Consider the following 13,839-nt stretch of genomic DNA (forward strand, 5'->3'; position numbering starts at 1 on the left):
CTTCCTGCAACTCAGTAGTATGTATTTTATATATGTTTGTCCCCCACCTACCGAAGAAAGCAGGGGACTATTAAAATGGGTCTGTGCGTCTGTCTGTCCGTCACGCTTTGGGAAACAAGAACTCTACGTGGTGTAGGATTTTATTAAGTGAATGCATTGACTTGGTTGTTTGGTTCGATGATGAGCATTTTCTGCTTAGGCTAAGCAGAGATTCGCAATTTGATTGGTCGATGCTTTGGGACACGATAACTTTGCTTCTTATTAAGTGGGAATTGAAACTTGTCGTATATCATTACATCAATACCCTGACTAAGTTCGATAATGCGCATTTCCTATAGTTTCATTACATCGGTACCTTGATTAAGTTGAAAAATGAACATTTTCTGCGTCGATGATCTTGGACATAACTTTGATTCCAATTGAGTGAGAGTAGTGAAATGGTCAAAGCTTTATAAAGAGATAAATATATGCAATTAAAAAGTGTGTTTCATCTAATTACGTTTTCAATTTGGCGGGAGACATCAGCCTCAATGTTGGCTTGTTTCACTTACTTATATTTTAAACATCGACTTGGTGTATATGTTGTATATTATTTTGTTATGGGGTTCTAATCCGTTTTAGATCTTTCGTACACACAAAGACTAAATAAACATTTTCAGTTTTATTAAATCCCGACATTCTCGAAGCATATTAGTGTTTTCGACTAAAATCGTCGATTTAGGAACTAAAATGTCGGTTAATTAGCTTCGTGTCTGTTCTCAAGCGGAGCTAATTGTAGAGAGAAAGCGTAACTTTCGTATGTAAATTGCCATCACTAACTAAATGAAGAGCAACGTGTTACATCTATTAACATTTTCACATAAAACATTGAACATGAAGCCATTATAAGTAAGTAGGTGGTTATCTGTAATCGTATTTGAACGACCATTACTATAATTTAATTATTATAGTTAATGTATTTTTAATATAAGTCTATTGACAGCCAGGGATCTTTTTCCGGGTTTTTCATTACAAAACTTAAATTATGACCAATTAAATAAATAAAACAAATATATATTGATTATGATTATAATCACCGTTATAAATATGAATGCAAGCAAATGAAATGAAATGAAATGGGATTTAACGTCCTACTGTTTTGCTCCGAACTGGGCTAATGAAGACGGGCATACGCCATACAGTGTGCTATGAGGGAAATTTGGCCCGGACAGCGGCACTACGACCTACTCTTAAATCGAATTCCAACTGTCAAGGGATCTTTTACGTGCACGCCAATGTTTACACGGGACCTCGGTTTTTGTCTGATCCGAATGACTAGACAGCTGTCCTTGTCAGGCCCTCCGTTCTGCATCACTGACAAGGGGGAACCACGCCAGAAAATCGGGATGAACTTTCTCGGCCAATGCAGGGATCGAACACCCGACCTCCAGGCTAGCGAGCCAGCGCCTTACCCACTTAGCCACCGTGATCCCCCATGAATGCAAGCAATGATATAAATACTAATAATCCAGAGAGCATGATATTATTTTTATAGTTAGAATCGATTCCATTTGTTTCCCAATAAAGATTTTCATTAAATATATCTTTTTGGTATACCACAATTTTTTTTCTTTTCTTAAAGAAATGGGTGTTGGGGTGTGATTTCCATTCCCCGGTTGTACGTGACAAGGAGTAGGATAGCCTGTACAATCTCCAGTTTCCTCCCACTGCTAAAGACCCCTAGGCCCAAGCGAATTATTGAAATAAAATTCAACCATATCTTAGTCCCGAAATGACCTAGTTTGTGTCGAGTGGGGTGATTACAATGTGATTTATCAATATAGTTCTTCCATGTCCAAATCTCTGCAAATTTGAAAAAAAGCAAAAACTCCAAGAGCTATGGTGGACCAATAGACCCCGGATGGAGGTGGGGAAACTATACGTTATGTAACGTACATGTAGTTACCAACTGCATATTCTACACATCAGAAAGTTTAATAATTTCATAAATCTCTCTCTCTCCCTCTCTCTTTTAAAGAAAGATAAAAGAGAACAACAATATAAAGCTTCAATCTATAGATTATAATTCACATTTTGACAGTTGTTTCAGATTATCACATATTACAAAATGAGTATCAAAAATGTATATAATTCATATTTTGATATCTATATCACATTAACAAAATTAAAGACAAAAAGTAAAGTTGAATATTTAAAATATAAATAAAGCACTGTAAGTTTTGATTTATTAAAAGACCTCGTAAATTCAGAGCTACGAAATATTGACGTTGTATCACATTATATCACATTAATAAAATTAAAGACAAAAAGTAAAGTTGACTATTTAAAATATAAATAAATCACTGATTTCAGTTACAATTTAGTTGGTGATGTAAATAACATTTTGAATACTTTTGGTCGTGTTTTATGTATTCGTCTACTAATTGCGTGTATCACAGAGTTTCCCTGCTCTACATCTCATACACAGATCAGCTCTGTGGGCTTTAGTTAGATCAATATGTCTGTCTTTTTGACAGTCACAGTCAGTTTGGCCACAGCGAGAACATCGGATTGGTTCCACCCGGTATGGATAACAAACGATTTTACACCTTTTACACTCTTGTCCATACTCCACCTTAAATAAACAAATATATATATAAAAGGAAAGATATTGCAAATAAGTCTGAAATAATCTTGAAGAGAAATGAAATTTTCCCCATTTGTTTTTTCATAGAGAAAAACATTTTCTAATTACATGTATTGTTTTTAAAAAAAAATCCGTGTTAAATTTTAAGTAATTAAATTGTAAACCAGAAGGGCAGTGTGAAGTTGGATCGTTTTTCGCTATTCGTTATTCACCAATAACGAATAACGAGGTGGATCACCTCGTTATTCGCGAATAACGAGGGATACGCCACCTCGTTATTCGTTATTTGTTATTCAGCTTTTTATTCGTGATTCACATATGCAGCTAGCCATGACTAGAATGATGCATGTCAAGTATCTCCCAGTAGTATAAAAGACAGCAAAATGACTTCTAGACGAAAACAGTCCACATTGTTATTCAAGCAGCGAATAACGAGCTCTGTGTTATTCGTTTTTCACCTCGTTATTCGGGATTCACAGATGAAGGGGTTCACGCATCTTTAATGAGGATAATTCAGGATTTAATTTAAAACGATCACTATACAACAATAGAATAATGGATTGTAAAGTATCCCCTAGCAGTAGAAAACTCATTAGTACACGCATAGTCGGTAAATATTGTTATTCAAGCGGTGAACAACGAATAACGAATAACGAGCTGTTTGTTATTCGTTTTTCACCTCGTTATTCGGGATTCACATATAAAGGGGTTCATGCATCTTTAATGAGGATAATTCAGGATTTAATTCAAAACAATCAGCAGAGAATAATGTATTGTAAAGTATCCCCGAGCAGTGGAAAAGTAGACGTATAGTCGGTAAATAAACCAGATTGTTATTCAAGCGGCGAATAACGAATAACAGGCTGTTTGTTATTCGTTATCCACCTCGTTATTCGCGATTCACATATAAAGGGGTTCATGCATCTTTAATGAGGATAATTCAGGATGTAATTCAAAACGATCACTCAACAACAATAGAATAATGGATTGTAAAGTATCCCCTAGCAGTGGAAAACTCATTAAATGACGTATAGTCGGTAAATAAACCAGACTGTTATTCAAGCGGTGAATAACGAATAACGAGCTATTTGTTATTCGTTTTTCACCTCGTTATTCGGGATTCACATATAAGGTGTTCATGTATCTTTAATGAAAATATTTCAGGATTTTATTCTAAACGATCATTAGACAACAATAGAATAACGGATTGCAAAGTATCCCCTAGCAGTAGAAAACATATTAAATGACGTATAGTCGGTAAATAATCCAGATTGTTATTCAAGCGGTGAATAACGAATAACGAGCTGTTTGTTATTCGTTTTTCACCTCGTTATTCGGGATTCACATATAAGGTGTTTATGTATCTTTAATGAAGATATTTCCGGATTTAATTCAAAACGATCATTAGACAACAATAGAATAATGGATTGCAAAGTATCCCCTAGCAGTAGAAAACGTATTAAATGAAGTATAGTCGGTAAATAACCCAGTTTGTGTGTGTGTGCGCAGTCGTAGATCTAGTTGTCATGGTAAAGCGTGCACAAGTATTCTGTACATCGAAGCGAGAACATGTAATGGTCGACTGTACGAATGGAAGTCAGAATAAAGTATTGAATATAATATAGTGTGGTCATTTAACATGTTTCACCTTATATGTGAATCCAGAATAACGAGGTGAAAAACGAATAACAAACAGCTCGTTATTAGTTATTCACGGCTTGAATAACAATCTGGTTTATTGTTGTCTAATGGTCGTTTAGAATTAAATACGGAAATATCTTCATTAAAGATATACGAACACCTTATATGTGAATACCGAATAACGAGGTGAAAAAAGAATAACAAACAGCTCGTTATTCGTTATTCACCGCGTGAATAACAATCTGGTTTAATTATCGACTATACGTCATTTAATATGTTTTCTACTGCTAGGGGATACTTTACAATCCATTATTCTATCGTTGTATAGTGATCGTTTTGAAGTAAATCCTGAATTATCCCCAATAAAGATGCATGAACCACTTCATATGTGAATCCCGAATAACGAGGTGAAAAAACAAATAACAAACAGCTCGTTATTCGTTATTCACAGCTTGAATAACAATCTGGTTTATTTACCGACTATACGTTATTTAATATGTTTTCTACTGCTAGGGGATACTTTGCAATCCATTATTCTATTGTTGTCTAATAATCGTTTAGAATTAAATCCGGAAATAACTTCATTAAAGATACATGAACACCTTATATGTGAATCCCGAATAACGAGGTGAAAAACGAATAACAAACAGCTCGTTATTCGTTATTCACCGATTGAATATCAATCTGGTTTATTTATCGACTATACGTCATTTAATATGTTTTCTACTGCCAGGGGATACTTTACAATCCATTATTCTATCGTTGTATAGTTCTTCACCGCTTGAATAACAATCTGGTTTATTTACCGACTATACGTCATTTAATATGTTTTCTACTGCTAGGGGATACTTTGAAATCCATTATTCTATTGTTGTATTGTGATCGTTTTGAATTAAATTCTGAATTATCCTAATTAAATATGCATAAACCACTTCATATGTGAATCCCGAATAACGAGGTGAAAAACGAATAACAAACAGTTCGTTATTCGTTATTCACCGCTTGAATAACAATCTGGTTTATTTATCGACTATACGTTATTTAATATGTTTCTACTGCTAGGGGATACTTTGCAATCCATTAGTCTATTGTTGTCTAATGATCGTGGATCACCTCGTTATTCGTTATTGGTGAATGACGAATAACGAAAAACGATCCAACTTCACACTGCGAACAAGAAGTGACGTATGTAGATACACAATGTTTAGTTTCCATACAAGTTAAACAAATACATTAACGTCACTTATTTGAATGGAGACTCACAAACAGTTTTGGCAAGTGTCTTGGTGCTACATTTATTCAATATTTCACCTTAAATCACGACGTGCTTTAATAAATTGTTGCTATTATACATGAAATATGATTTGGTGTCGTGCAATGGTTTTGATTGATTCATTGTCTAGTGTTCCAATTTACGTTATTGTTGATAGTGATTCAACAAATCTTGAAATATGTCAGACGGTCATTCTGATCCCACTTCTCACAGTAGTCAACATTGTAGCTGTGGTATTTAAATAATTTAGGATCTTGGCAACCTTCGCCAAGGAGTTATCTTCTACTCGAGGGTTTCGACTTCTGAACCCTAGGTCCAAACTATCACGAGAAGCTGAATTTAAAGGCTCAATACCACTGGGTGCTCAGACTAAATCAACCTCCATAATTGTTTTTGTCCGGGTAATTTGCATAGGGACTGAAATTAACTTTTCTGTGAAGAGTTCCACATTTGGCGTCCCTGGCACGGTTCCGAAGCCGGTTATTTTAGAGTAATGTAAATACGTCAATTTCTTGAAATTTATCACGGCCTGGTACTGTGCCGAGAACGGCACGATTATCGCGACCAAGTGTACACGGGCTTATGCTGAATTATGGTATTTTGGAGACATATTTTTTGTGATACGTGACAAGATAGATAACAACTGACTCCAACTTGGAAACACGTTTAACGATATTTTCCCACAAACGTATTTACCGGGTGGTTATTTCCAATAAAAGTATGGAAATTTTGGTACATATGGAAAGTTGAGACGCCAAATCTTACTAGACAAATACTGGAGCGCTTACAGGCCGAAAATGAGAGGTTGGCAGTGATTGACAGCCTGAGGAATTAGTGCTGTCTGCTCGAGTGACGTCAAATGCATACCCCTCGCAGTGTTTTTTTTGATTAGAGCTAATCCCACTTAACACTGCTGTAAAGGAAGCAAATTTATGTTCCAAATTATGACTGGTCAATAGTCCGATTAACAACCAATAACTTACTGCGTAACAATATCATTACGCTTTAAATAGAGCTCCAAATTGGACCAAATATGTTTACCTAACGTTACGTCATGAGTCATGACTCACGATTTTATTATGCCGAATTAACCAGTGCATAGCAGAATATTGCAGAAAAACTGATTGCGTAACAACACGGATACAATGTAAACAATACTGTATGGAGACGAACAATACTTTCACCGTTTTTAATACCTTAAATCACTGTCCAAAGGTTTAGGGAAGACCCCAGATTAAACGAAGAGCTGTCATGTTGATGTACCAGGGTTCAATTTAAGCGGTATCGCATCGCAAAAAGCGATTCAAATTTCGGTAGAAGCGATATAATTATTTTATTGATTAGCCAAAAATTGATTTCAAACTTGTGAAATGCGATTCATTATATTTTGGATGAAAATACTTCATTTGGATAAAAGTATCACGACTAATTTAATTAATAAATCGGTAAATTGGAGAAAACAATAGCGCCGATAAAAAAAAACCCATCTTGTCTTGTTTTTCCAGACGCGGACATGTACAATGCGTTCAATATAGAAAAACTGTCTGGTAAATCCAGGGTAAATCACCGCCTGTTGCTATGGTTGCTGTGGGAGGAAATAGTCCCGCATTATCCAGTATGCAACTAAGCGCAGTTACCAAAGTCTTGTCCGTCTGGTTATTTAAGACTACAGTGAGCGCGTGCTAAGATAAAATGGCGTCGTCTGCTAGCTCGAAAAGGCAAACAAATGGAATAAAATTAGCCACGGTGCATTCCTGGATACAAAAATATGATAAAGATAAAAAATGGTTAAAATATGAACTTGAAACAGCTGGCATTGTAAATAAAGTTTCCTGCAAACTTTGTTCTAAGCATGAAAATAAAATAAACTGCTCGATAAATTTTAGTAGGGCATTCATTGTCGGAACCACAGGATCGGCACTCAAGGCAGACAATTTACGCAAACACATTATATCGGATCCACATATTAAAGCTGTCCAATACGAAAATAAAATTGGGATTCCTGCTATAGACATTATAAGAAAGGCTTCAATTTTCCAGTCATTTTCTGGCGCCGAAGAGGAAGCAAGAGGTCGAGTGACAAAATTGTTTGACATAGCATATACACTTGCGAGGGAGGAGATTTCATTTTCTAAATTTCCAAAGTTTGTTGAGCTTGAGAAAAACCACGGCGTTTACCTGGGTGACAGATATGCTACAGATGTAAAATGTCAAGAGTTTACAAACTTAATAGGTGACTGGATTCAAAACAAAATATTGTCGGTAATAAATAACTAAGAGTATTTTACTGTGTTAATCGATGGGTGTACCGACGTAAGTAGTGTTGAAAAAGAAGTAATTTATTTATTAACAGTTTCACCAACTGGTGAGGTTGAAATAAACTTTTTAAGACTAAAAAATGCGCATATCGTAACTTCAGAAGGCCTAAAATCAATGTTATATGAAGCGTTTCAAGAAAGCGGGTTAATAGACTTCGAAAGTAAATGGGTTGGGTTTATGGCTGATGGCGCCAGTGTTAATATGGGAAACAAACACGGGTTGGGAGAGTTATTAAAAAAGGAAATGGATTGGTTGATCGTAATTCATTGTTTAAACCACAGATTGGAATTAGCTGCAAAGGACACATTTAGCGGGTGCTCAAAAATGTGGTGATATGATGGCCATTTTAAACAGTTTAAAATCCCTCTATAACCATTCCCCAAAACGCCTGAGGGAATTGCGTGAATTAGTAGAAATAATGGAACAAACAGTCAGTAAACCGGAAAAGGCTTTAGGAACTAGGTGGTTACAGCATAAACGAAGTGCTTGTAACTCACTGATCAAATCCTACCCTGTGATAGTTACACACCTTGAAAACATTGCTGAGGATCCCTCAACAAAAAAAGAAGACCAATGCAAAATGAAGGGTTATTTAAGTAAACTAAAATCATTTAAATTTGTTGTGTACTTGCTATATTTTAGTGAGCTATTAGAACCTATATCAAAACTATCTCTTATGTTGCAAGGTTCAAGTATAGATTTACTTTTTGCAATGTCCTGCCTAGATACATTTTATACGGTTTTAGAAGACTTTAGTACAAATAAATTTAATGGTGATTTAAAGGAACTATTAGAATCTGCTACAAATGACCCAACGGACATATCATTCAAGGGGATAAATATTAAGTATGACAAAATAGTGTTTGAAAATAAATCTACAAACCTTGAGAGAAAATTGGAAGAATGTGTTAAAAGCAGGTTTGGTGATTTAAATAAAAGTGAAACATTTACAATTTTGAAACTCATTAATATCCCAAACTGGCCTAGAGATGAAACGTCTCTAGGGAATTTTGGAGTTGAATCTTTGGATTTTTTCAGAAAACACCTTAAAATATTTTGGATAAACGAGGTGTAGAAACTCATCTGCTTCAAAATGAGTGGAGAAACTTGAAAACCTTTTGGTTGCAAAATATGTGTAGTGCTCAGTCGCCTCAAACGGACTTTATAAACGAGGTCTTAAAAAATATTTTAGCACACGGGAGAGATATTTTCCCAAACATTTGCCATGTAATTTTAATTCTTTTGACTTACCCAGTGTCAAATGCAAAACTTGAACGTGCATTTTCAGCGATGGGTCGCATTAAAACAGATTGGCGCAATAAATTATCTGAAGCTACTCTTGGGAATTTAATGCGAATTAAGTTAGAGGGGCCAGTAGCTGCAGAATTTAAATGCCACTGAATGTGTACAAATATTCTTTTCGCAACCGAGAAGGCCAAATACATGTTAATTGTTTATTTGTTGTTAAGTGTTACATGTACATGTAAATAATGAACAATAAAACAAGACTAAAGATTATAATATTGTTTATTAATCAGAATTACAATTTTTTGTGATGTACGGTTTATTGCTCCTCAAATTTGAGCAAATGCTATTCAAATTTTGAATTGATTAGCCAAAATGTGAATCTGCCACAAAAATGTGCTACTCATTGGTTTTAGACTAAATTGAACCCTGTGATGTGCTTGATTTGATTGAACGGGAATAATAAACACACTACCTCAAAAGCTCAAGTATCAGAAGCCAATCAAGCAATGACCAGAGAGGAATTTCTTGGGCCATGGCTTCAGGAATATGCGTCAAATGTTGCACGCGTAGATTGTCTGGCCTCTTGTGTTAGGGGGAGCTTGATGTATATGTTAATAAACTTGAGCGGACGTGAAAAATGTGACAGACTTTAGCGTACAACTGTTTCTGAAATAAAAAAAAACACGGAAAAAGATGTGGGCGGGGATAATCCCAGAATTTACTTCGATATTTATGGTAAATGAACAGCGATTAAGACAATATCGTCTTTTATATGCAATGGATTCTCCTCCAGCTCGGAACCCGTTGACTACCAAGCCACATGACACAAACATGAATTCTTTTTATATATTTTTATAGCGTCCGGTATTTCCTGGTCAACACAATGTTTTGAGAGGGATTTGAAGCAAATTTTTGATAGATTTATTAGTTCGAATAGGTTTCTTGTCTACATATATCATCAAATCACCAAGTTTGTATATGGGAAGGTATCTAAAGCAAGATTTAGAACGATTCGATACAAAATATATGTTTAATAGAAAGTGAAAGTGAAAGTTGCTTATTCTTGGTTGAAATTCAACAATTATTTTCTCGTGCCTAGATGGTTAAACGCCCTCCGCGGACCACAATATGCCCCAGTGCTTCATATTCATCAAATATGATCTGATAAGGAGTTATCAACAACTTTTTCACATATTGTTGAATTGTTGATCTTTACCTTTTCCGTTCCTTTCTTCACGTAAACATGTGAACTCTCCCACTTCTGTCTGCAAGATGAACACTGAAAATATCCGTATCTTCTGTTACCACCCATTATGATTGGAATTAAAAAATCAAATACTAGTACAATATCCGATGAATCAACTAACTATAGTTGCCAATGACGTATTATAATTATCATGAACGCGCGCATGTCCTACTTGACAGCATATCGTTATCATTTAGTTGTTGAATGATATAAGCCGACAAGTGTTTTTATTTTGCGTTTCACCTTTACTTTTGTTTTACATTTCAAATTACCTTTAAAAATTCTTTTAGTTTCATTTTCGTTTTGATTTTAATTTACATTTTGAATTTTAAGTTTTACTTTTGACTTAATTTTTACTTTGATTTAACTTTTAATTTTAATTTTACTTTTACTTTTGATTTAACTTTTACTTTTGATTAAACTTTTGCTTTTACTTTTGATTAAACTTTTACTTTTGATTAAACTTTTCCATTTGGCTCAACTTTTACTTGGAGCCACGGTGGCCAAGTGGGTAAGACGCTGGCTCGGTAGACTGAAGGTTGCGTGTTCAATCCCTGCAAGGACAGCTGATTCTTTAGGCCTGAAACGTTATCTTAATTATCAATTAGACATTAATTAACTTATCCAGACCATAATAAACTCTCTATGTCATGGCTAACCTTCGATGTTGGCTGGATTAGATTCCTATATACCGCTAACGCCATTGATAATTAAATCAAAAAAGTTGATAATCTAGACTATGCTGTTTATATTAATGATATTAGTAATGATGACCGAGACTATGCAAAACTTTCACCTGCTTCGTTCTCGGCTCATAGTGGATCAATTTGACTGAAATTTTCAGCAAATTACCTTTTCACTATCTAGTTTTTAACTATTATAGCGAGAACTGCCATCTCTTTATCTTATCTCCCATAATGTATCTTTAATAGATGTTTAATGATAGCATGTTTAAAAGCCTGAGGAACAGTACCATTCTTCAGGCTAGTATTAACAATTTTAGTTACTACAGGAAGAATAACATCCAACACATGAAGCAGGAGATTGGTTGAAATGGGACCTAAACAACATGACGTGGGTTTAGACTTTTTAATAATAGATTTGAGATCATGTCCACTGACTGGTTCAAAAGATTCAAAGTTTTCACCTATGCAATCATCAGCAACAATGCTATCAAATACTTGATTAAATCCTGAACGGATTTAAAAAAACGTATTGAAGTTGTTTGCGTTGTTCAAATCATCTTCTTTGGTATAGGGCACATCCCGCGTCTTGCCAAGTAAAGCATTAAAGTGCCAAAAAGTGTTTTAGGATTATCCACATTATCTCAATAAGTTTGTTGTAATAATCAGCTTTTGATCTATTAACAAGTTTGTTTGTGTCATCCCGGGCTGCACTAAACAGGTGTTGATCAATTGTAAGCCCGTTCTCCAGAACAGTTTTTTTTAGCATGGTTTGTTCATTTGGGGTTAAATAATTAATTGTTAGTCAAATGATTTTATTATCGTGTGATAAACTTCTAGAGGGCGATTTGACCCCAGTGGACTTATATTGTGTGAGATTACAACACTCGTTAACCGTTATGGATAATTTGAGAATGTCTTGTTAAAAACTGCTACATGTAAGTAACTGCTTTTCTTCTTCCTGCAACTCAGTAGTATGTATTTTATATATGTTTGTCCCCCACCTACCGAAGAAAGCAGGGGACTATTAAAATGGGTCTGTGCGTCTGTCTGTCCGTCACGCTTTGGGAAACAAGAACTCTACGTGGTGTAGGATTTTATTAAGTGAATGCATTGACTTGGTTGTTTGGTTCGATGATGAGCATTTTCTGCTTAGGCTAAGCAGAGATTCGCAATTTGATTGGTCGATGCTTTGGGACACGATAACTTTGCTTCTTATTAAGTGGTAATTGAAACTTGGCGTATATCATTACATCAATACCCTGACTAAGTTCGATAATGCGCATTTCCTATAGTTTCATTACATCGGTACCTTGATTAAGTTGAAAAATGAACATTTTCTGCATCGATGTTTTTGGACATAACTTTGATTCCAATTGAGTGAGAGTAGTGAAATGGTCAAAGCTTTATAAAGAGATAAATATATGCAATTAAAAAGTGTGTTTCATCTAATTACGTTTTCAATTTGGCGGTAGACATCAGCCTCAATGTTGGCTTGTTTCACTTACTTATATTTTAAACATCGACTTGGTGTATATGTTGTATATTATTTTGTTATGGGGTTCTAATCCGTTTTAGATCTTTCGTACACACAAAGACTAAATAAACATTTTCAGTTTTATTAAATCCCGACATTCTCGAAGCATATTAGTGTTTTCGACTAAAATCGTCGATTTAGGAACTAAAATGTCGGTTAATTAGCTTCGTGTCTGTTCTCAAGCGGAGCTAATTATAGAGAGAAAGCGTAACTTTCGTATGTAACTTGCCATCACTAACTAAATGAAGAGCAACGTGTTACATCTATTAACATTTTCACATAAAACATTGAACATGAAGCCATTATAAGTAAGTAGGTGGTTATCTGTAATCGTATTTGAACGACCATTACTATAATTTAATTATTATAGTTAATGTATTTTTAATATAAGCCTATTGACTGCCAGGGATCTTTTTCCGGGTTTTTCATCACAAAACTTAAATTATGACCAATTAAATAAAACAAATATATATTGATTATGATTATAATTACCGTTATAAATATGAATGCAAGCAAATGAAATGAAATGAAATGGGATTTAACGTCCTACTGTTTTGCTCCGAACTGGGCTAATGAAGACGGGCATACGCCATACAGTGTGCTATGAGGGAAATTTGGCCCGAACAGCGGCACTACGACCTCCTCTTAAATCGAATTCCAACTGTCAAGGGATCTTTTACGTGCACGCCAATGTGTACACGGGACCTCGGTTTTTCGGCTCATCCGAATGACTAGACCGCTGTCCTTGTCAGGCCCTCCGTTCTGCATCACTGACAAGGGGGAACCACGCCGGAAAATCGGGATGAACGCTAATCGGGTTAGACGCTGGCTCGCTAGCCTGTAGGTGCAGAACAGAGGGCCTGGCAATGACAGTTGTCTAGTCCTTCGGATGAGACGAAAAACCGAGGTCCCGTGTATGTATTTGAATGCACGTAAAAGATCCCTTGGCAGTTGGAATTCGATATAAGAGTAGGCGGTAGTGCCGCTGCCCGGGCAAAATTTCCCTCATAGTACACTGTATGGCGTATGCCCGTCTTCATTAGCCCAGTATAGGAGCAGAACAGTAGGACGTTAATTCCCATTTCATTTCATTTCAACAACATATTGTTTGTGATATTCAATGTTCGAAACTCTTGGCATTTGCTTCTGTCCATAATAATTGTATCATTAGTTCAATGCATGTTTAACAAAACTGTATTTGTATGAATATAAACAAACTCTGGTTTCTGATCAAACTTGTGAGAAAACCAGACATTATATTTACAA

The 13,839-nt window shown here is 35.3% G+C and overlaps 1 long non-coding RNA gene across 1 annotated transcript; it reads right to left on the minus strand.

The window, feature by feature from the left end:
- Positions 1 to 2,040: 2,040 nt before the first annotated feature.
- On the minus strand, positions 2,041 to 10,558 carry LOC130013087 (uncharacterized). Its single transcript, XR_008788426.1, has 2 exons — positions 10,324 to 10,558; positions 2,041 to 2,614 (listed from the first exon to the last, which is right to left on the minus strand). It is a non-coding gene; the product is annotated as an uncharacterized LOC130013087 (long non-coding RNA).
- Positions 10,559 to 13,839: the final 3,281 nt, after the last annotated feature.

Source organism: Patella vulgata, chromosome 6 (genome assembly GCF_932274485.2).
Source record: "Patella vulgata chromosome 6, xgPatVulg1.2, whole genome shotgun sequence".
Taxonomy (NCBI): domain Eukaryota; kingdom Metazoa; phylum Mollusca; class Gastropoda; family Patellidae; genus Patella; species Patella vulgata.